The 23291-nt window shown below is 43.6% G+C and overlaps 1 pseudogene; it reads left to right on the top strand.

Annotated features, from left to right (window-relative positions):
- Positions 1 to 21604: 21604 nt before the first annotated feature.
- Positions 21605 to 21722, top strand: LOC124556948 (annotated as a pseudogene).
- Positions 21723 to 23291: the final 1569 nt, after the last annotated feature.

The raw sequence follows: 23291 nt of genomic DNA, 5'->3' as shown, positions 1-23291 counted from the left end.
ATGTTCCAGTAGTCTCAAGGTTGGTTGGTTGGGGGAAGAGACCAAACAGCGAGGTTATCGGTCTCATAGGATTAGGGAAGGATGTCGGCCGTGCCCTTTCAAAGGAACCATCCCGGCATTTGCCTGGAGCGATTTAGGGAAATCACGGAAAACCTAAAACATGATGGCCGGCCGCGGGATTGAACCGTCGTCCTTCCGAATGCGAGTCCAGTGTGCTAACCACTGCGCCACCTCGCTCGGTAATAGTCTGGAGGGATAACTACAGTTTTATGACTGTACACACACAAAAATTTCGGTCCCGAATATAAATTTCGAAAAACTGGCCAATCACTTTTGTGAGAAAACGAACTAGTTACTGTCTTGCAGTGGCTAACATTAAAATGACGAGTATGTCCTTAAAAAGGCGATTGGGGAACTTTTCCGTAAGCAGAACAGTATATTATAACTCTCTCCTAGGTTTTATGAAAAAAAAGGGTAACCAGGAGTAAGAGCTGAATCACACAGTGTTGATAATGATGATAATGACAGGGTTTTTATCGGCTCCACATAGTCAAATTCAGTGCCCAGAACTTCAAAGATTCAGAATGATTGCTACAAAGCTGCCACAGCCTTGCACCGAGGTGGCTGAGGCACTGGATTCGTATTCGGGAGGACATAATAGCATTCAAATCCATGGACAAGCACCCTAATTTATATTTTCCGTGTTTTCAGTAAATTTCTTAAGAGAAATGCCTTTGGAAAGGGCCCGGTCAGGTCCCTTCCTATATTCTTCCTATTTGAGCTTGAGCTCTGCGTTTAATTACTGCGGCGTTGGGTAGATGTAAAACAGCAATCCTCCTCCTTTCCTATTATATGGATGCCCAACCGTGTTATGCTCCGTTTCCACTGGTGAATACTAAATTTCTTCCCAATCAACCTGCTGTAATGGCGAAATATATCTTTTGATATCTGTCAGTCTAAGTCATATCAAGTGTGGAACCAGAGAAACTGATTTGTGGTAAAAGAATATCTGATGCTGAATCAGTTACTGCTAATGAACTGAAGGACACACTGAAAACTTTTTTTAGGTATTTCCTTTTGGATGAGAACTTTTTTTTTTTGGGGGGGGGGGGGGGAAGGGGTAGCGCGTTATCAAGGAGACGATTAAAGCGTTTCTGTAATATTCCTGCGATTTCAGCCTCTATAATTTGCACATGTTCTTCACGCGTTACGCCTTGACCGTACCTATCTGCTCTAGCAAAATTACGTAGAAGCAACTGTTTTAGCAGACCAAAGACGCAGTTTGGCCCGTAGCGCTTAAAGTATTCTTATCGCCATCATTCTGTGTGTTTACTGGGCCTCAGGACTGTTCCAGCAAACACACGCGACATAAACTGATTGCTATGAATGAAATGTTTTCAGTGGTATGGGATAACGTTTCGCCGGATATCAGACCTTCCACTTGTTTTCGCGACTTGATATTGGTTAGTTTTATTTGCAACTTCCATAACCTAGAAATTCAGTTTGACTATTTATATCTTATAGAAACACAGTTTTATAAAATTATCAGATTTATGTGTTTCTGTCATATCCATATCAACTATGGTATAATTTGTATAGTTTACTGACACTGTAAATTTTCGGTAATTTATAGAATTATTTCACTCTGTGAAACCAAATATTTAACTGGAACACTCGCAATAATTGTATTACAACTCATAAATATATTTTGTAACTAAACTATGTTAAACATAAATGTTATAAGTAATCCTGTAACATCTCTGCAAGCTATATCTGTGGTTTTCAATCCATATTTGGCAAACGCATGTCTTGTGGTACAGTTATTGTTGTTGTTGTCTTCAGTTCTGCATGCTACTCTATCCTGCGCAAACCTCTTCATCTCCGAATAACTACTGCAGCTTACATCATTTTCATCCTGCGCACAGTATTCATCTATTGACTTCCCTCTACAGTTTCATCCCCCACACTTCCCTCCAATACCCAATTGGTGATAGCTTAATGTCTCAGAATGTTTCCCATCAACCGGCCCCTTCTTTTAGTCAAGTTACGCCACGAATTTCATTTCTCCCCTATTATATTCAGTACCTCCTCAGAGGTTACATGATCTACCTACCTAAACTCCAGCATTCTTCTGTATCGCCACAATTCAAGAGCTTCTCTTCTCTTCTTGCCTGCAATGTTTGTCGTAGACGTTTCACTTCTGTACAAGGCTACATTCCAGAAAAAAAAAGTCTTCAGAAAAGACTTCCTAACGCTTAAATCTATATTCGCCAGAAACGCTTTTCTTACCATTACCGGCCTACGTTTTATACCGTCTCTACTTCGGCCACCACAGTTTATTTTGCTGCATATATAGCAAAACTCGTCACCTGCTTCTAGCATCTCGTTTCATAATCTAATACCCTCAGGATCGCATGATTTAAATCTGCTACATTCCATTACCCTTGTTTTCATCTTGTATTATCCTTTCAAGACGCTGTCCATTCCGTTCAGCTGCTCTTTCACGCCGTTAACTGTCGCTAACAGAATAACATTGTCATTTGCTGCAGTACGAGTTGTATAGTAGATTGGGTAGGAGTAGACTGAAAGATGGAGTCGCACTGAAGGGAATGTGCTGTACAGAACGGAAAAAATGATGTATTTGATGAGATTTTAATCGTAAATGTGCTTTTTTTGTAAAAACAATCTGAAACATTTAAACAACATGACGTAAGTGATCATAGCAAAGAATGCGGAAAAACCGAGGATGATCTTCAGCAAGCGACTAAATTGAAGAGTTACCTGGAGCAAGATGAAGCAAAAAAGTGATAATTTAGTTGTATTACTTGTTCTCAATCATTTTTAGCGTGTGCAAGAGACCTGTTTGTTGTTGTTGAGGTCTTCCGTCCGGTGACTAGTTTGATGCAGTCTCCACGTTATGCAAGTGTCTTCATCTCGGAATACCTACTGCAACCTACACCCATGTGAACCCACTTACGGTATTCAAGGACGGGTCTTTACACGCAGTGTTTATCCCACTCACTTCCCCCATTACGAAACTGATATTTCCTTGATGCCTCAGAATGTGTTGTTTTAGCCTCATTCATTTTATTTTACCGTAATTCGATTCAGCACCTCTTCAGTAGTTACTCGATTTACCTATATAATCTTCATCATTCTTATATAGAACCACTTTTCAAAAGCTTCTGTTCTCTTCGTGACTGAACTGCTTATCGTCCTTGTTTCAAGTCAGTTCCAGGATACACTCCAGGCAAATACCTTCTGAAGAGACTTCTTAATACTGAAATTTGTATCAGATGTTGATAAATCCTCTTTTCCAGAAATGCTTTTCTCATATAGTCAATCTTCATTCTCGCTGCTTCAGCCAGCATCAGTTACTGTATTTTACTATTTAAACAGCAAATCTGATCTACTGCATTTCATAGACAAATTCCTTCATCATCGCCTGAGCTACTTTGGTTACAGTCCATTACCCTTGTCTTGTAAGTAAGTAAGTAAGCAAGTACCTATGTCTTATTTTGTTGACGTTCATCTTATAGCTTTTCAATACACTATCCATTCGAGTCATTTCCTCTTTCAAGTCCTTCTCCGTCTCTTCGAGAAACCTCAAAGTTTTTATTTATTCTCTACATGTACATCTTCATACACACTCCACAACCCACCCTTTGGTGCATGGCGAAGGGTACCTTGCATCACTAGTATTCAGTTCCTTTCCTGTTCCACCCTTCCTGATTTATCCTTTCATATTTCTCTTTGGTTTCCTTCACAATTTGTTCAGCTTACAATATGAATAACACTGGGATAGGTTACAACTTTGTCGCACTTCATTCTCAACTACTGTTTCCCTATGATGTCCGCCGACTCTTGTAACGCCGGCCGTTGTGGCCGAGCGGTTCCAGGCACTTCAGTCTGGAACCACGCGACCGCTACGGTTGCAGGATAGAATCCTGCCTCGCGTATGGATGTGTGTGATGTCCTTAGGTTAGTTAGGTTTCAGTATTTCTAAGTTCTAGGGGACTGATGACCTCAGATGGTAAGTCCCATAGTGCTCAGAGCCATTTGAACCATTTTTTTATTACACTTGTCTCATATATCTTGCACGACCGGTGGAAGGTTTTGCCATGGCGGGCTCTCCGAAGGCTCTTAATAATTCTGAGGGAATGTTGTCCACTCCAAGGGTGTTGTTCCGACTTAGTGTTTTCAGTGGCCGGCCGCTGTGAACGAGCTGTTCTAGGCGCTTCAGTCTGGAACCGCGTGACCGCTACGGTCACAGGTTCGAATCTTGCCTCGGGCATGGATGTGTGTGATGTCCTTAGGTTAGTTAGGTTTAAGTAGTTCTAAGTTCTAGGAGACTGATGACCTCAGATGTTAAGTGCCATAGTGGTCAGAGCCATTTGAACCATTTGTTTTCAGTCCTCTGTCAATTTTTTTTTTTTCATTTCATATTCATCTACATCCTCTACCCTTTCTATAATGTTGTCTTAAAGTTCATTTCTCTTTTAAAACATATTCCTTAGGCCTTCTAGCTTTCCCTTCTTTGCTTTGATATCTGCTGTCCTCACAGCCATGCAGATGCTTCTCTTTTCTCGAAACTTCTCATTAATTTTCATACAAGCAGCGTCTGTCTTCACCTAGCTGTGCGAGCTTCTACAGCCTTACATTTGCTCTCCAGACATTCCTTCTTAGCCATTTTGCACGTTACGCCAATCTCATTTTTAGGCGTCTATCTTGCCTTTTGCCTGCTTCATTTGCTACATTTTAATACTTTCTCCGTTCATCAACGGCATTCAATTTGTCGTTCGTTATCCAAGGATTGCTACTGGCATTTCCCTTTTCGCCCATTTCATCTTCTGTTACCTCCATTACATCATGTCTGAAAGCTACTCAGTCATCTTGTGTTACAGTCTGTCATTGCCATTGCTCCATCTGAAACTCTCAACATCCTCTGTTTTTCCCTTTTTTTTCATTTACCCAGGACTCATTTCCTTAATCGCCTACATTTCTGAAATTTCATCAGTCTCTGTTTTCCGGTCATTATCAATAAATTATTCTCAGAGTCCGCATCCTCCACAGGATATGTCTTATAATTTAAAATCTGTTTTCCAAATCTCTGTCGAAGCAGACCTTCCAGTGTACCCAGATATCTTCCACGTATTCAAATCAAGTTTCAGCTATGATTCAATTATTTTCTCTGCAAAATTCTACTAGGTGGCTTCCTCTCTTATTTCTTTACCACAGTCTATGTTCTCCTACCATTTTTACTTCTCTTCCTTTTCTTTTTTACTGAGAAAAACTGCACTTAACTGTTAATGTTTCATGGATATGAGAAAGGTATTAAGGTGAGATGCGGCTGCTGAAATGGAGGGAATTTAGCGCTACAATTTCCACACTGTTGCCGGTCACTGACAACAGGGTTTTTTATGTTTCAAATTTACTTCACAGAAGTTAAATCAGAAACAGTCTTGTTTTGGTACTCAAATACCATAAACGATGATTTTAGTGCTCCAAATTTCTCATTTCACGAACGGAAGCTGAAGTTGTTTTCATCCCTTTAGCAGGGCAAATTTAGTTAATGTCTGTCGAATACTTTGCGTCTTCACGGAATAAATGCGTATAGAGAAATTGTGATGCAGATTAAAAATTATGTTGGCGTTACGTTAGAAACAACAGTGGAATGTTTAAAGAAACGTTGATTAGCAATTTGTGTTGTTTTCTGGGAGAGCAGAATAGAAACAAGGAACCGTAAATGGTTTCGCTAAAGAAGGAAGCGGCGTTGTGTCATTTATCTTTCGCCCCTAGGCGAGCCGAGGCAGCGCGGCCTCGTGGGCAGCTAGCGGCGCTCAGCCAGACAACTTTTCGGTTAGCTAAGCCCGCACTCTACCTGACGTATTAGAGAGAAAACCCTTCTGCTTTTTGTACTGGATTTCTTGCGTACGTCGTTGAGTTATTAAAACTGCACGGAAATTACTTTCATGATTCGCGTCTCACAAAAACAGGACTATATTCTTAAATTATGCCTGTGGTATTTTCTCTACGGATATATTTTATGCTTCCATGATTCTTTCCATCTATAGGTGGTGAGTTGCGCCTTCCCACAAATGTTTCATATTTATGTGCGTTTTCAATCAAATATTTTGTACACTCCACTTCGCGTTTTCTTACGGAAAGAACCAAATGGGTTCTCAGTCAGAGAGACGAACTGGTGAGGATAGCTTCAGTCAGCCATTACGAATTAGCGATTCCTACAACTTCCTCTTAGAATTGTTCCATAGTCACGGGGTTCACATCCTCTGATCATTTACTTTGCTAATTCCTACAGCCAGAGTCGCTAGTTCAGCCAAGTGAAGAACGGCGATTGAGCCCTCTGTCCGTCAATGGTTTAAACTTTACAGCCGATTGTGCACTGTTTTGAAACTGTGTGCAGGTCTCGGAGACGAACCGTGGAAATGCTCCACTGGCGGAAGTATACTTGTGAGACCAAGTATCGATCGTTCTGGGAATGCTCAGTTGGTAAAAGGAATGAAAGTGAGAGACAAGGTTACGCGTTCGAAATTTCGGTACATTAGCTCAACTCGTTAAGTAATGATCTGAAGACTTTCTGAAGAAACCGTCATAAGCTAAAGTGATTTCAGAAGTTTCGTTCGGCAGTGTGTGGTATTTGAACGGTCTGCGTACCGCTTTTTCAGTGACGTACATTGGGGATGGCCAGACATCTGCCTAAGCGAGTGTGGGAAACCTGAAAAACCCACATTAGGTAGACGGTGTGGCAGATCAGCTGTAAGTAATTCAGCGCCCTGATTCTATCTGTGCCTGCCTCGTTCCTTAGATAGCGCATAGGACCTTAAGCTGTATAGGAAACTGTTAGTGGTTGGCGCATATTGCCCTCATATTTTGTACTCGAGTTTTTCGAACGTTATTGTTAAGCGAGGCTCGATGGCACGCAAAACAAATGCATAACTTGATACATAAATTTTCCTTGAACTTGGCCCCCACAAGTGCAACGAATTTCTTAAATAACTTCGTGCAGTCTGAAACTGTAAATTTTTAGTATATTTTTGCACTATTACATAATTTAAGTTACAGACCATTTTCAAGTACCGTGCGTTGGTTGTCTGCTCAAAAAATTTCTACGAGGATAAATATTGCCATATTGGCCTGTTGTGCGCGTGGCACTTAAATAAGACCAAAAGTGCGCACTAGTGGATACTCACGAATACGACCACAGATTGCCGACAAAGCAGTTACACATTTTTGGTGATATCTCATACAGAGAGTCCCAGCAGGAATGGTCAGTATCCAGGAGCACGGCAGGAACGATCGCTGGAAGCAAAACAGCCTAGTAAACATGGTCTCTAAAATGTGTACCCTAACATTCTCAAAGAATGGGAAATCAAAGAACTTGCAGTAGAAGATATATGTTTCACAGTAACGAAGATGAAGATATGCTCATCGCTCTTAAGGTATGGATTTCGCTGCGAATGGCCGTTCCTGTCGCATCCCTGAATATTGACCGCTCCTCCTCGAACACCCGGTATGGAAGAATTTGATTTATTTATGTATGTAGTTATTTTCCGTGTACATCTAGGAGAAACTCATTGTGATGCTGAAGTAATGACTGTAGTTACACGGAAACGAAGTGTATAAGTGCTAGGCTACAAATCGCAACGTCTGGGGGTGAACCCCAGTCGATACTAGGATTCTTTTCCGTCTCGCATCACCCCTTATTCCTCTAGAAATAGTTTGTTACTGTGACAAATACAGAATTCGACCGTGACTCGAAGTCCACGGTAAACTGTAGCTTAGAACTCTCTAGATAAGTCAGCTCGGAGATCGGAGGATGGCAACGACGTACCACCTCCAACAGTTCCATGCACAGTAAAGCACTGCAGCGTTGAAACCAAAATTCTGGTAGAGGACAATTTACATTCATTCAGAACAGATACACTGTGGAATTATAGGCTACCATCATTATATAATTTTAGTTTTATATGCCGCGTGTTCGAAGCTCACTACGTGTTGTAATTTGGCTTACAACATTTCCAACCACAACAAAGATTTATTGACTTTGTTACGGGAAGAATGATGTGCCAACTATGAATAGTGAATTCTCCGTTTTTAGTGATTTCCTGATGTAGCTGACGGGGTATTGAGTACATGTGGCAGAGAGCGGGATTAGTCCGCCTTTGAATGATGTGCCAACTATGAATAGCGAAATCTCGGTTTTTAGGGATTTCCTGATGTAGCTGACGGGGTATTGAGTACATGTGGCAGAGAGCGGAACTAATCCGCCTTTTTCATAAAATGACTCCAATAACCACTTAAAACCCACAGCCAGGATAACAGTTTTCAGTCCGGTTCTCATAGTCCATCAGCATCGGTCTCCTCCAGAAACTTAATACTATACGCGTTACACCTATAGTGTTGATTAGGTTTTATTGACGATATCACATATAAAACATGGGAAAGAAATCACTCTGCATATCTGTTCCACAGAAAATTGAAATGAATGTACAATGCAGCATCTGTGCTGATGATGTCGCAAGTCACTGCTGGTCACTACTTACGCTTAAAAACGTCCACAATCTCTTTTGCCGAATGTTCCAACTAATGTACCGTCCAATGTTTGTATGAAATATCCTCTCTACTATCTTGCGCTCTTATGTTACTACAACAGCACTCCAAACAGTTGCTCGTTAGGGATTTTCATAGACCAGGAAAAATTCAGTTAAAATAGGCACTGATCTCTTGCATGACAAATATACGTACTCCGGCACGACATTTACGATGGAATTAATTTGTGTGTGTGACTGCAACCTGGAGTAAAATTTTACACCTCTACAAATGCTGAGAATTCGTTCAGCAGGCTGATCATCTGTTAACACACACCACGAAGCATCACATGTCTGCAAGACTTCTAAAACTGACCTGGTGCATATATTATTCACAAATATTTTCACCGTCTTTATTTTATCAGCTGAGTGTTATATATATATATATATATATATATATATATATATATATATATATATATATATATAGTGTGACAAATGCACGTTCTATGTGTCGAAAAGCTCCTTTTCAAATGTCTTTCTTTTAGCGTATTTTGTGAGTGCACATTTTTCTCCGGCTGATTTTTATCAGCACTCGGTAACATATAGTGCCGGCAGTAGAACACTCAGGCATTATGATATACCAACAACAAAATAATGTTCTCCATGGAAATGAGTTGTTGTTGCTGTTGTGGTCTTCAGTCCTGAGACTGGTTTGATGCAGCTCTCCATGATACTCTATCCCGTGCAAGCTTCTTCATCTCCCAGTACCTACTGCAACCTGCATCCTTCTGAATCTGCTTAGTGTATTCATCTCTTGGTCTCCCCCTACGATTTTTACCCTCCACGCTGCCCTCCAATACTAAATTGGTGATCCCTTGATGCCTCAGAACATGTCCTACCGACCAATCCCTTCTTCTGGTCAAGTTGTGCCACAAACTTCTCTTCTCCCCAATCCTATTCAAAACTTCCTCATTAGTTATGTGATCTACCCATCTAATCTTCAGCATTCTTCTGTAGCACCACATTTTGATAGCTTCTATTCTCTTCTTGTCCAAACTATTTACCGTCCATGTTTCACTTCCATACATGGCTACACTTCGTACAAATACTTTCAGAAATGACTTCCTGACACTTAAAACTATACTCGATGTTAACAAATTTCTCTTCTTCAGAAACGCTTTCCTTGCCATTGCCAGTCTACATTTTATATCCTCTCTACTTCGACCATCATCAGTTATTTTGCTCCCCAAATAGCGAAACTCCTTTACTACTTTAAGTGTCTCATTTCCTAATCTAATTCCCTCAGCATCACCCGACTTAATTCGACTACATTCCGTTATCCTCGTTTTGTTTTTGTTGATGTTCATCTTATATCCTCCTTTCAAGACACTGTCCATTCCATTCAACTGTTCTTCCAAGTCCTTTGCTGTCTGTGACAGCCGGCCGAAGTGGCCGTGCGGTTAAAGGCGCTGCAGTCTGGAACCGCAAGACCGCTACGGTCGCAGGTTCGAATCCTGCCTCGGACATGGATGTTTGTGATGTCCTTAGGTTAGTTAGGTTTAACTAGTTCTAAGTTCTAGGGAACTAATGGCCTCAGCAGTTGAGTCCCATAGTGCTCAGAGCCATTTGAACCAATTTTTTTGTCTGTGACAGAATTACAATGTCATCGGCGAACCTCAAAGTTTTTATTTCTTCTCCATGGATTTTAATACCTACTCCGAATTTTTCTTTTGTATGGTAACGAAAATATCGATCCCGCGAAACTCAACTCTGGATAATCATATGCCACGTTCTCAGTGACATGAATAGAGGACAGAAAGCAGTTCCTGTTTTTGTAGACTTTCAAAGCTTTTTATGTAGTACCACATGGATGCGTTCTAAGAAAAGTATGTTCCTACTGAATGTCGAACGTAGTATGCAAGTGAATCGAAGATTTACTTGAAGGGAGGACGCGCCACGTTATCCTGGATGGAGAGTCATCTAACACTGAAGTAATAACTGTTACAGTCCACGAATGCAACGGGTTAAACATTTAAAACCTTACTGATAGTATTACTTACAATACAAAATTTTTTACAAATGCTGCAGTTATTTGTGAGGAATATCCGTACGGTGAAAATGGCTGTTACAAGCTCTAGGTATCGACAAAATATCTTCCTGGTTCAAAGATTGATAACTGGCTCTTAATCTAGAATAATGAGCAGTTCTGCAGTTCACGAAAGTGAAAGCGTACCACTGTTTTGCTGTTTATTTGGGAAGAGGATGTATAGAAGTAAGATGTGGAGTGATAAGTTACAGGTAACACAAATGGATACCGTACAACTACAGTTGGTCTACAAAAGAAAATCCACACAGTACATTTGAAAATTGCATAAGAACCATATTAGGTCGGATGAGCATGGTACACTGGGCGTGCACAAGAAAGGACGGTGCAAGCAATAACTGACCTATTGAAATCGAGAAGGGGTGTAATAGAAATACTGAAAACTCTTGACTGCCTTACAAGCAGTCGTCCTTTCGATGTTCCATCTGTGAATTGAACGGACAGAAAGATTAGAAAAATACACTCTGTCATGTACTTCATAGAATAAGGACGTAGATATTAACTCCAAATGATGCAGATTTTCAACAAAGATGTATGCATCATTTCATATGTAAGTTGGAGCAACTGGCGACGCTGCGTTCGTGTGTAATTTAGCCCTGACGAAAAATAGAGTACCGTATTAGAAAGAGGAGCCCCATGTTGTTGCAGGGAGACGGGAAACACGGGAGTTCGCACTGGACAACTCTGTCATCGCTGTCTGGTGTAGGCTCTGTAGTTGCTGAATTACTGATCGTCTTGATCGGGGTAAGATACAGTGAGCTCGGTACTGACAAATAGCCTACACAATCAGAATTGCATTAAGAACGAAGAGAGAGAAAAGTTTGAAGTCGGCTACGAGACCTTTGGAGACGAAAGAACAGCTCACATTTGCGAAGGGCGGGAAAGGATATCGGCCGTATCAAGGCAACGGCCGCGCTATTTGCTTTAAGCGATGTACGGCACCTCCGGAAAACTCAATTCTGGATGGATGGACTAGGATCTGTACCTAGGTCTTCTCGAAAGTGTGTTCAGTCCTCTAATCAGTACGCCTAATCACTACGCTCGTTGCATTGTTCGGTGTGTTTCAAAGAGTTTCGTACCGTCTAAATGTTCAAATGGTTCAAATGTCTCTGAACACTATGGGACTTAACTTCTGCAGTCATCAGTCCCCTACTTAAGCCTAGATAACCTAAGGACATCACACACATCCATGCCCGAGGCAGGATTCGAACCCGCGATCGTAGCGGTCGCGCGGTTCCAGACTGTAGCGCCTAGAACCGCTCGGCCACCCGGGCCGGCACCGTATAAATTATTGAAGATAAAAAAATTGTGTGAATTTTAACTCACTCATAGGAAGACAAAGTTTTATTTTCAAAAGATCTATCCGATTTTAATGGGTTATAACATTTACAGGTAAGCACATGCAACACTGGAGAACTCCACGCCCAGAATGAATTCACAAACCTCTACACGATGTTTCTAGAATGAATTCTAGTACATTAAAACTGTGTAAGGAAGTTTCAAATCAGCGCACACAGGGTGAAAAATGATGCTGGAAACAATTCCGAAGAGTGTGGCCAAGCCATTCCTCCGATATATCCTTTCTTCTAGGAGGGATAGACCCACAAAAAAAAAAGAACTACAATAAAGTTTAGAAGGTAGAAGATAAGGAACTGTCGGATATAAAGCTGTGGGCGAGTCGTGAGTCGTGCTTCAGTAGCTTTGTAGGAAGACCATTTGCCCACCAATGACAAAGGTACCAGGTTCGGGTCTCGGTCCGGCACACAGATTTAATCTGCCAGGAAGTTCCAACACCTAACATGTTCCAAAACTCCGCGCATGAAAATGCGATTTTTCCATAGAACATACCTCGCATTCTGTTGGTGATATAATCGTAGGGTAAAGTGCTTTGGATAGCTCTTCTGCTAGGGACCATTTCTATGGTAAACAGTAGGGTTGTCTTACTGTAACTATCCTAACGTAGAGGGTCAATGTTTGAATATTACACATTTCCTCCTGCTTAGGCAAATGGATCAAATCGGTTGTTCTCTTTTGCATTAGATGTAGTTTACGGTGCACCTTAAGGGATTTATGGAGGCACCATATAGTTCATAAACGGATCCTGAGAAAACCGGAAAAAAACATGGTTATTGAGTACCTGAACCGAGACGCGGATATCAAGACGGTTATTAATAGCAAATGGCTGATATTTTTACAATATATTCCCAAGAACCCGACCTCGAACACCCTTGGAAATTATCTTTATACGTTTCTGAGACACAGAGGTTCGAAATTGCCTTACTTCTACAAGTGAAATATACACATAAAATCCGGTGTGAGGCGAAAATGTAGTTTATAATGTGAAGTAACAGAGACAAATATGCTAGAAACTGAGTCCGTTATCATGACAAGAGTTGTAGAAACTCCATGTTAATGTTGTACACATGTAAATTTTTTGTACAAGTAAAATCTGGTGTAAGGTGTGAAATTATATAGTTGCGCGTCATTTCTGTTTCACATAAGTAAACTATCAAAATTTTACTGACGCATAAACTTCTGTTGATGAGTGTTATGGAACCACCGGAAAAGAAACCGGCGGAAAAATGCTTCTATCGGAGAACAAAAAAGAGGCGAATATGCTCCTATTAAGACTCTGTCTGAAAAGTGGGGTATCACCTGCCTCTTTCTACCTTCCTCACCACTTTTAAATATTTTCCCAAAAATTATGGCATGCGAACACATTCGCGTTTTTATATGCTGAGAGAGAAGGAGACAGTGGTAGTGGTAAAGAGACGGGAACGTAATAAATACTGAAAGATAGTAGACGCGGTTGTGGTGTAGAAAGAGCGGAGGCGACAATGATTGTGTGAGGAAGAAGGAGGGACACAGTGACAGTGGAACAAAGGAAAACAGTGAAGGAGAGAGTGCCAGTGGGAGAGGTATAAACAGAAGGAGAAAGAGGAAGTGTGTGAGAGCCAGTGATAACGAAAGACAGAGTCTACGACAGTGACTACGAGAAAGGGAGAGACAGTGCCAGTGGGAAGAGACAGCAACAGTGGCAAGGAATGACTGAGATAGTAGCAGTAGGAGAGAGCAAGAGGGAGAAAGCGACAGTGAGAGGAGACAGTATTAGTGGGACAGAACGACGGAGACAGTGGCAGCGAGGTAGGGGACAGTGGCAGTTAGAAAGATACAAAGAGATAATGGCAATGAGCTGGGCTGAATGAGTGAGTGAGAATGGGCAAGTGGAATTGGATGGGTGCGAGCGACTTACGGTGCCGGACTAGTGCCTGTGTGCGAGTAACAGTTAGGGGAGCTTGTGGGAGTACGAGGTGATTTGTATGTTAAAAAGAGCGCGAGGACGTTCGGATGCCAAAATTTTTGGAAAACTTTTTAAAGATTCTGAGGAAGGTAGGATGAGGCACTTGATACCCCACACTTCACTTATTCGTTTAATAAACAGGAGCATATTCACTTTTCTTGTGCTCTGATAGAAGAATTTTCTGGGTGGTTACCATTGTGAAAGGCTATAGCAGTTTAATTGTGTATACTATGAAACGCAAACGTCGCGAAACGTGCCACAATGACTTGAACGAGCACACTGGAACGGCCTGTGGATTCACCCTTACATACACAATCAGCAGCTTAAATCAGCTTGTATCTTTGTGCGGACAATGCTTTGAGCTGTAGGATTTGCAGTGCTGTACTTGCGAGGAAAATCACGTCGCCCATTTGCGTTAAACGTGAGAACTATGGTATTGCAATCTAGAATCGACGCACATTGGATTGTGAATGAGAAAGGGGGCTAGTGTACCTACCAATAACTGTATGAAACTGCAACTTGCACTAGCACCAAGGTAAAATTTTAGTTTGAATGCGGAACTTTCTGTATTCATTTAAAGACTACCCTGTATTTTGCACCTCTAAGTCACGGTATGCCTGGGAGTGAACTGAGAAAGTAGATCTACTGTCGGTTAACTCGGAGCTTTATGTACCGTGATATATGTCCTCCCCTGGCGGACAAATGTCAGCGACGAAACTTTCTTTGCTCTTCTCCCAACGAGGTTCCAAGCCGATGCCTGTCACCTCAGTTCAGAGATAGAGCGACCGCAAGCAAGCCTTCGCCTTCTCCTCAACTACACCAAGTTGCAAACTGTCAGCAAGTATCAGTCGCTCGCGTTTGGCTTTTGTCTCAATGGACGCGTCGTCGACGGGGCGTTAAAGTTCGATGTTCCTACTCTCCATCATACACAGACGATTGTTTGGTAGCAAATACTGTAAACCGTGCATAGATACTGTATAGACGTGTGCATTGGAATGGAGTAGTAAGTTTCTCATTTCGTTAATTCAGCAAAGCGCACTTTGATTGGGTCGTGTATAGTTCTTGAGTCATAGGCGATAATCTGGAACGAATTACGGAATATTAGAACGAAGGTTTGCTCGCCAAATTTATCTGAGAAACTCCGCTCCTGTTATCGTCTTTGTGGCAGAGTCGTCTTCGTCTTGAACCAACGTTTCAGCGAATTTCCTGTTCATCACATTCAACGGAAGAAGACGTGAAAGTGACCAGTAAGAACCTAGTTGAAACATCGCTTCAGCACCACTCTGCCATTAGGATGATACTCGAGAGGATACTGCTGAGAATAGACTTTAGGTGCGGGGACTGGCAATTGCGTCTCCACATTATGAAATGTAACGTAATGCATATAAACTGGCAGACTGGTTATACGATTGCTGAACAATCGCGGTGAACAGTCACGTCCATTAAATATCTGAGAGGATAGGCGCGGAGCGACTTAAAGTGGAACGACAACGCAACTCTGATCGTAGTAAAAGTAGATGAAGTGATTGAGGGGGAAGTGTTTTGTTATAGATAGTAAAACAACTGTGTTTGTTTTCTTTATTTTATTTCTTTTAGAAATTTGCCATCGATTTCGAAATAGCTACTCCTTGATCTTCAGACACTTGAGCAATGTCCTCGATTTGATGTCGCACCGCAAGTATATCCCGCTCAGCATCCATTACTGTATTAACTTCAAGTAAAGAAGTAGCTCACAAGCGCCTCATTCCACCTACGATTCAGTATAGCTGCTAATTCTTACCCTTAGGATCTTTAAAGGAGGCAGAGAAGCGCGCATCGTCAGCGATTAGTTTCGTGCGGACGAAGATGTCACGGAGTCGATCATCCGGCTACAGTGACAGACGCTACGACAGACACACTGCGCATCACCGTCTGTTTTTCCGTTAAGCACCGAGACTATGCCTTCCTAGGACAGTCGTCAACACGCTACTTCCTCCAACATATATCTCGCGAAAAGACCACGGAGAGATTCGAGCTCAGACGAAGACTTACCAACTGTCGTTGTTCCCACCCACTACTCTCTACAGGCACTGTAAAGGGGGAGATGCTCCAGGCATATAACGTAAGGTGGATTGTGAACTACAAATGCAGATGTCCGTCAGGGACTCGAATGTACACAGTGTCGAGTGAGAAGTGGAATAACTCAGAACGCCAAACGGGGAGGCACGGCGTCGAATTCGTGAGATCTTTCCGAGCCCTCTCCGGCTAACATAATTTTTCTAAAGTTTCCAACTTAATGAATGTCCTAAAAGTTGAGAACGGCGTATTCATTCCTTTCCATTCAAGTCACGATTACAATGCATAGCTCGTTACGACTGTCAGCCAGTTTGCGAGTGATTTATGAGTCGGGACGGCAAAGAAATTTGTTTACGTTGCGCATTTAGCGGCTTCTTTTTGGCGAGAACGAGTCCCGGCCGACGTAAAAAGAAGAGCGCAGTGTCTGCGGGCGCGTATAGTGGGAGAGCCGGGAGTCGAATCGGCAACCCGCGGCCCGCGCGCCAACAAAGAGCGGCGGCGGCGTCGGCGGCGGCGGCGGCGGCGGCGGCGGCTGCGCGGCGGGCGTGGCTCTCCCCACCACCGCCGGGGGCGGCGGCGCGCAATGCGCAAGTGCGCTGGCCGCTCCTTGCCTTTCCTTTTCTGAAGTCGCGAGCCAACCACCGGCGCGCCGCCCGCCTCGCTATTGGATCCGGCCGGAACATTTTAAAGCGGCCGCGGCCGGCGCTCCGCAAAAAGGAGCCAAAAAGAAGCCCGCCGCCGCGAGTAAAAGACAAAAGGAAAGAAATTCGTCGAAATAATTCCGCGATAAATATAAAAGGGGGCGCGCGGCGCGGCGCGTCGCACGGGGGCGTGCGTGCGGCGGGGCGGAGGCGGCGGCGGCGGCGGCGGGGGCGGCGGCCGGCAGGCTCCACCCTGGCGTGCGCGCCCACCGCAAAAACTGTGCCACTGGGTACGCGGCAATCCGCGCTCCCCTCCCCTGCCCTGCCACGCCGCGCAGAGCCGGAAGCAAAAAAAAAAGCATTCCATATCGACTCGGCGGCCTTTGATATCACCCAAATACGGCGCGCCCACTGCTGCGATGATACCAGTCTGCAGCCCTCGAATTCCTCGGCGCAGCCCCTTCGCAGCGCGACAATCTTACGTAAAGGCGCTACCCGCCCACTTCCCGGAATATTTCTTTTTTTTGACTTCGCAATAATTTCGAATCTGAAACACGTGCTGACGATGTGACCCCTCTTCCATTTCGAATGAGTCTAGTTAGAATACCAGTCCAGTTATAGATTTTCACTGAATTGCCAAATCTCCTCGGGAACAGTTCGCTTGCCCATTTCACACAGTCTACAGTCTAACACCGAGCGTGGTGGTGTAGTGGTAAGACTCCGGAGAATGGCTATCCAAATCCCTTTCCAGTCAGTCAGATTTAGGATTTTTGTGGCTTCCCTAAATCGCTGAAACCAAATTACTTGATAGTTCCGTTGAATCGCGGCCGTTTGACTTTCCCATCCTTATCTAGTTGGAGCTTGTGCTCTTTCCTTATGACCTGGTCGCCTACAGGGTGTCCGCAGCTCGTGGTCGTGTGGTAGCGTTCTAACTTCCCGCGCCCGGGTTCCCGGGTTTGATTCCCGGCGGCGTCAGGGATTTTCTCTCCCTCGTGATGACTGGGTGTTGTGTGATGTCCTTAGGTTAGTTAGGTTTAAGTAGTTCTAAGTTCTAGGGGACTGATGACCACAGATGTTAAGTCCCATAGTGCTCAGAGCCATTTTTGAGCCTACAGGGTGTGAAACTCTGATCTCCTTTCCTTCCTGCATGACTGAAGCGACCAGTGTTTGCGCGACTGCTTCATCTAATGGAGTAACTTTCTTCCAACTGTCTTCAGGTCTACGTACTAAAACATCCTCCGTACCTCCTGGGTGAACGATCTTACTACGTGAGGTCTGCAGCACTTGCTAGTGCAGTGACGCCCAGGCGAACGGTAACCCAGTTCGAATGGAAGGGCTGTAAGATATGTTCTGTACCACAATTTATATAGACGGGAGAGACTATGCATCACGGTGCAGCTGAACCTGTCTGCAGTGTCCCACGCAATGAGCGCCAGCAGCCCGTAGTACTCAATGTTAAGAACGTCACCGCCCAAAGAGCTTTTCGTAGAAGAGTAGCCAGTAAGTCAGTTTCTGATCTCATCTCCATATTCGTTTCATTTCATACACATCAGTGTGAAGAAACTTTTAAATTACTCAATAGCTCTACCCAAACGCTACACACACACACACACACACACACACACACACACACACACACACACACACACACAGGAAATAGCTTCCGCTAGGTCTTGGCTCATACTGCCCCAACACTGACGAGTTATGGACTGACCTACTAAGTGGACATAACAGATACAAGTAGATTATTGGATTATTGGAACAGTCTGTGGGATAACTGTACTGGTTATTTCTCTTTATTGTAAACTGAACTGCAACTTGGCCAGTTATAGCTTACACTTTCACATTCGGTACCACAAAACCTTGGGACCCTCTACCATCTGTATAGCTTTGACCCTAAACTGAACACTCTGACATAAGCAAGTGACGCACGAAAGTGACTATTTAGTTATTATTTGTCCACTGGATCACGTGCAATACAGCTTACTTTATTATATCGGGTATCTTACACGTAAAGTTCTGTGGTGTTTATTTACACTTGCACATACTGTTTCAGAGGCTTATATAAATTCATTGATACAATTTTATAATATGCTAGATTTCCGCATTTAGTTCACGAATTGTAAACTGAAACATATCATATCATTAACAGAAATCAAAATATTCTCTTACTTTTTAGACAGAGTGCTACTGTAAATATGTCTTCATTTGTCTCTCAAACTTTGGTTTACACTATGGAGTTAGGAAGTTAGTTTTATAGGTTTATTCCCAAGCAACAAATTTATCTTTAGCAGCTATTTTGATTTCTAGGTATGATGTGAAGATTATCTTTCTTGCTGATATGAACTAATTACATCTTAGGGCAGCTGCTTAAACTCATAGCAGTTGATAGCGATAGCCTTCACTCTCAATGCTAGCATTTTGATGCGTTCTCTCATGTCGGTTGCATACTGTAGCGAGATGGGAGCTACAACCCTCCCAAGCTGTTCCTCTTTACTTCGTACAAGAGTTTTATTCAGCTACAATTTCATGTAACGTCGTGGGAGAAATATCGCAGGAGTGATATCCAGCAATAGTGGTGGCTATGGGACAGCACTTCATCTGGCATTTCATCCCTTGAGTATGTCTGTTGCATAAGTGTTCATAGACATTAACATCAATCTAGCATGGTGCAATGCCATATTGAAATTTTATTTTCTCGCTAACTATGAGAGGTGCTGTCTCCAACAATGTGGGAGCACAGGTAACGCGAACCGTTTAAACGGGGTGCCAAGAAATAGTTTACTATTAGTTTATCTGTACAGCTGCAGCTCGGCAGATTATAGAAAATCTTCGGTTTAAATAGAGGTAAGCTTCCCTATATCGTGGACAGATCGAAAACAACTGTCCGTTCTTTTTGGTGGCAGCACCACCAGCGTCGTTGCGGCTGGCAGTTGTTTGACATGAAACATGAGCAGTTCACAAACACCCCTCGCATTCGGGAGGACGACGGTTCAACCCCGTGTCCGGCCATCCTGATTTGGGTTTTCCGTAATTTCCCTAATTCGGTTCAGGAAAATGCCGGGATGGTTCCTTTGAAAGGGCACGGCCGACTTCCTTTCACATCCTTCCCTAATCCGATGAGACCGATGACCTCACTGTTTGGTCTCCTCCACCAAATCAGCCAGACACAAATACCCGTCAAACAAGCTATGTTCATACAAGACTTCGTACAGCCCGAAATACTAATTTCCAACCACTGGAACCTTATCTTAAAATTCTCAGTTTAAGTTCTCTACCATCTGCATAATTCTGATTCTAAACAAGCCGGCCGGAGTGGCCGTGCGGTTCTAGGCGCTACAGTCTGGAGCCGAGCGACCGCTACGGTCGCAGGTTCGAATCCTGCCTCGGGTGTGGATGTGTGTGATGTCCTGAGGTTAGTTAGGTTTAATTAGTTCTAAGTTCTAGGCGACTGATGACCTCAGAAGTTAAGTCCCATAGCGCTCAGAGCCATTTGAACCATTTGACTCTAAACAGTTGGGACATCATGCAGTACGTGGTTCTCGTATTGCTGCCGACGCGCACTTAGTAGCATCACACTAAAACATACAAGTAAACCGTAATCTCCGTTCACAAGCCATGGAGAGCTCACAGGTACCTATCGACCGCCACGTTATCCCTCAACAGTGGTCACTGGATGTGGTATCGGATGAGCACACTGCTCTTCGGACCGTTGCCAACTTTCGTGGCATTATGCCGCACCGGGAGGATGAGGGCACCCCGTGCCAGTCACCCTACCAACGAAAAATCCCTGGAGGTACTGGGAATCGAACCCGGGTACTCCGCACGCCAGTCAGCCGCGATGGCCACTCAGCTACAGAGGTGGAGGACACACAATAAGTTGTAGCAAGAAAGCTGTACTGCCTATCGGTTTTTGTTATGAACAGGACGACAGCTTCACGTTTGGTAGTTTACATTTTGAAAAAAAGGGACCGCAGGTACACATCTGAGGAAGCAGAGCAGAAATATGGTAGCAAGATATGTATTATCGTGTACGATGCACCTTTTGTGACAGCACAGAAGAGTGTGCCGAACTGGACCAGAGTGACACGCAGGCAGTGCAAGCACAGCCATTGACACAAAGACTCTTTACACGTTACCGAGTATACAAAAAAACGTGTGGACACGCTGGCGCTTAGCACAGTTTTTACGAGCTTCTCTTTAGGGAGCATTCCACTGGACGGCAGTAGGTAGACGAGAGGATGAATACCTGGCGAGATCGTTTTTCGTGCACGAAAAGAAGTCTGACGTTCTTGTAGTGAACAATTATGGTGGTTTCCTCAGTAGAGGGCGTAACCAAATCAGACAGCCTATAGTCGTATCTAAGTGGTGTGGTTACGGCAGGAGCAGAAGTTGTCGAAATGAGCTTTCTCGGGTGATTCGCAGCTACGACGTCACCCAGCTAGTGGCACGCTGCCAGAAACGCGCTGCAACAAGAAAAGGAGCGCGAGCGTAACGTGGCTGCCAACTCTGCAGAAGAACATCTTCACTGTTCGTGAGGAGCAGCCCGTATTGTACCACTCGCTCGTATTCACCAACAGCCTAGGCAACACTGCTTGTCTATCAGGCTTATAGTTTCGCTCATCTCTTCTTCCGGGTAATTAAGGAAAGATGTGTAGATGTTAGAAATGCATTTCGAAATCTTGGTGAAAACTCCTCAGATTTGAAATTTTTGTACCAGAATACCAGACACCGTATTGCTTATTTTGAACGTCTCCACGCATTCCAGTTAACTGATAAACCAGTTGCCCCTCTTATCGATATTATTATTATATTCTTTCTGCGGTGCCAGTCTCTTCTGCGACCATTGTACGCCACTGAATGCTAGTTGAATTCCTTACTTTGCGCGGCTATTTTTATTAAACATACATGGATGAGAAAACGTTTTGTGGTACGTATATTGTTTATGCAAGCCAACGGCCTTGCCGCAGTGGTAACACCGGTCCCCGTCAGATCACCGAAGTTAAGCGCTGTCGGGCTGGGCTAGCACTTGGATGGGTGACCATCCGGTCTGCCGAGCGCTGTTGGCAAGCGGGATGCACTCAGCCCTTGTGCGGCAAACTGAGGAGCTAATTGATTGAAAAGTAGCGGCTCTGGTCTCTGAAACTGACATACGGCCGGGAGAGCGGAGTGCTGACCACATGCCCCTGAATATCTGCGTCCAGTGACGCCTATGGGCTGAGGATGACACGGCGGCCGATTGGTACCGTAGGGTCTTCGTGGCCTGTTCGGGAGGAGTTTAGTTAGTTTTAATACTGTTTTTACAAAGTACCTCGTTTCTGAAAAGAATTAATAGTGTTCTACAAATTAATATTCCTTCTGTTCAACTGAACTTGGACTTACATGTCATCGGGACTATCAGAAAACCTGAATTTCACACTTATATCTCTCGATTTCGATTCTTTTTATATATCATCTCTTTTCCATCCGAATCTCGTTTACAGGAATGCCAAGTGCGACTTCCTCCTACAGTATTTTTTTATTACTTATTAAGTTATATGTGTACCGAGAGTAGTCGAAATTTCTCCAGACATTCAGTGTGGTTTTGCATCTGATTTCCTTTTCCCGCTCAACTATCCGTATATGCGGTATTTTTTTTCCAGAAAGTTGGTCATACGTACACCAGCTTTGGTTGAAACTGCTCAAGGCATTCAAAAGTTCCTATCTTGATTCCTACTCCACGTAATATATACGCCAGACAATCATTTAATCGGTTACTAAATTCAGATGAGATGTCTCCAAGCTTTCTAGACTGATCCCTCCTCTGGGAGAACGTGCCATCGTATCCGATATCGGTAAAGCCTGGTAGTGCGTTGCCGTTCGATCCAGAGCTACATCGTTTGAATCTTCTTGGTGGGATACGTTTACTTCGTCATTATTTTTGTCGGTAATGGCAGAAGTGTTAGAGGGGTGGAATTTCTGATCACCAGGCCCGGGGCTAAATTTCAATCCGCTCAATGGTGTAACTGTTGATGCTGATCCGTCAATCGAATAAGGAGCTTAAAGTTGATGGCTTCTTTGCTATTTGAGGGTTGTAGACTATGTACCGGCACCAGGTTTCACCTTCTCCCCACCTCTCATTCCACGCACAGCGGTAAAGAGACAAAAGTACTCTGCATCAGTCAGCAATACTATGCAGGTACTGACTTCATACTTCAGAACGGACCAGAAGAGAAGGAATGAAGGATGACAGTTATTTAACGTCGCGTCGACAGCGTAGTCGTTAGAGACGGAGCAGACGCTAGGATTACGAAGCGATGAGGAATGTTAGCGGCCGTGCTATTTTCAAAGGAACGATCCGGGCATTTGCCTGCACTGATTTAGGGTTCAAATGGTTCAAATGGCTCTGAGCACTATGGGACTCAACTGCTGTGGTCATAAGTGCCCTAGAACTTAGAACTACTTAAACCTAACTAACCTTAGGACATCACACACAACCATGCCCGAGGCAGGATTCGAACCTGTGACCGTAGCGGTCGTGCGGTTCCAGACTGTAGCGCCTTTAACCGCTCGGCCACTCCGGCCGGCACTGATTTAGGGAAATCGCAGTTAAGCTAAATCTGGATAGCTGGACGGGTATTGAAACCGCCGTCCTCCCG

The sequence above is a fragment of the Schistocerca americana genome, chromosome X, assembly GCF_021461395.2.
Source record: "Schistocerca americana isolate TAMUIC-IGC-003095 chromosome X, iqSchAmer2.1, whole genome shotgun sequence".
Taxonomy (NCBI): Eukaryota; Metazoa; Arthropoda; class Insecta; order Orthoptera; family Acrididae; genus Schistocerca; species Schistocerca americana.
Note: the sequence above shows the minus strand (reverse complement) of the source record. Positions and strands in the feature narration are given on the sequence as shown.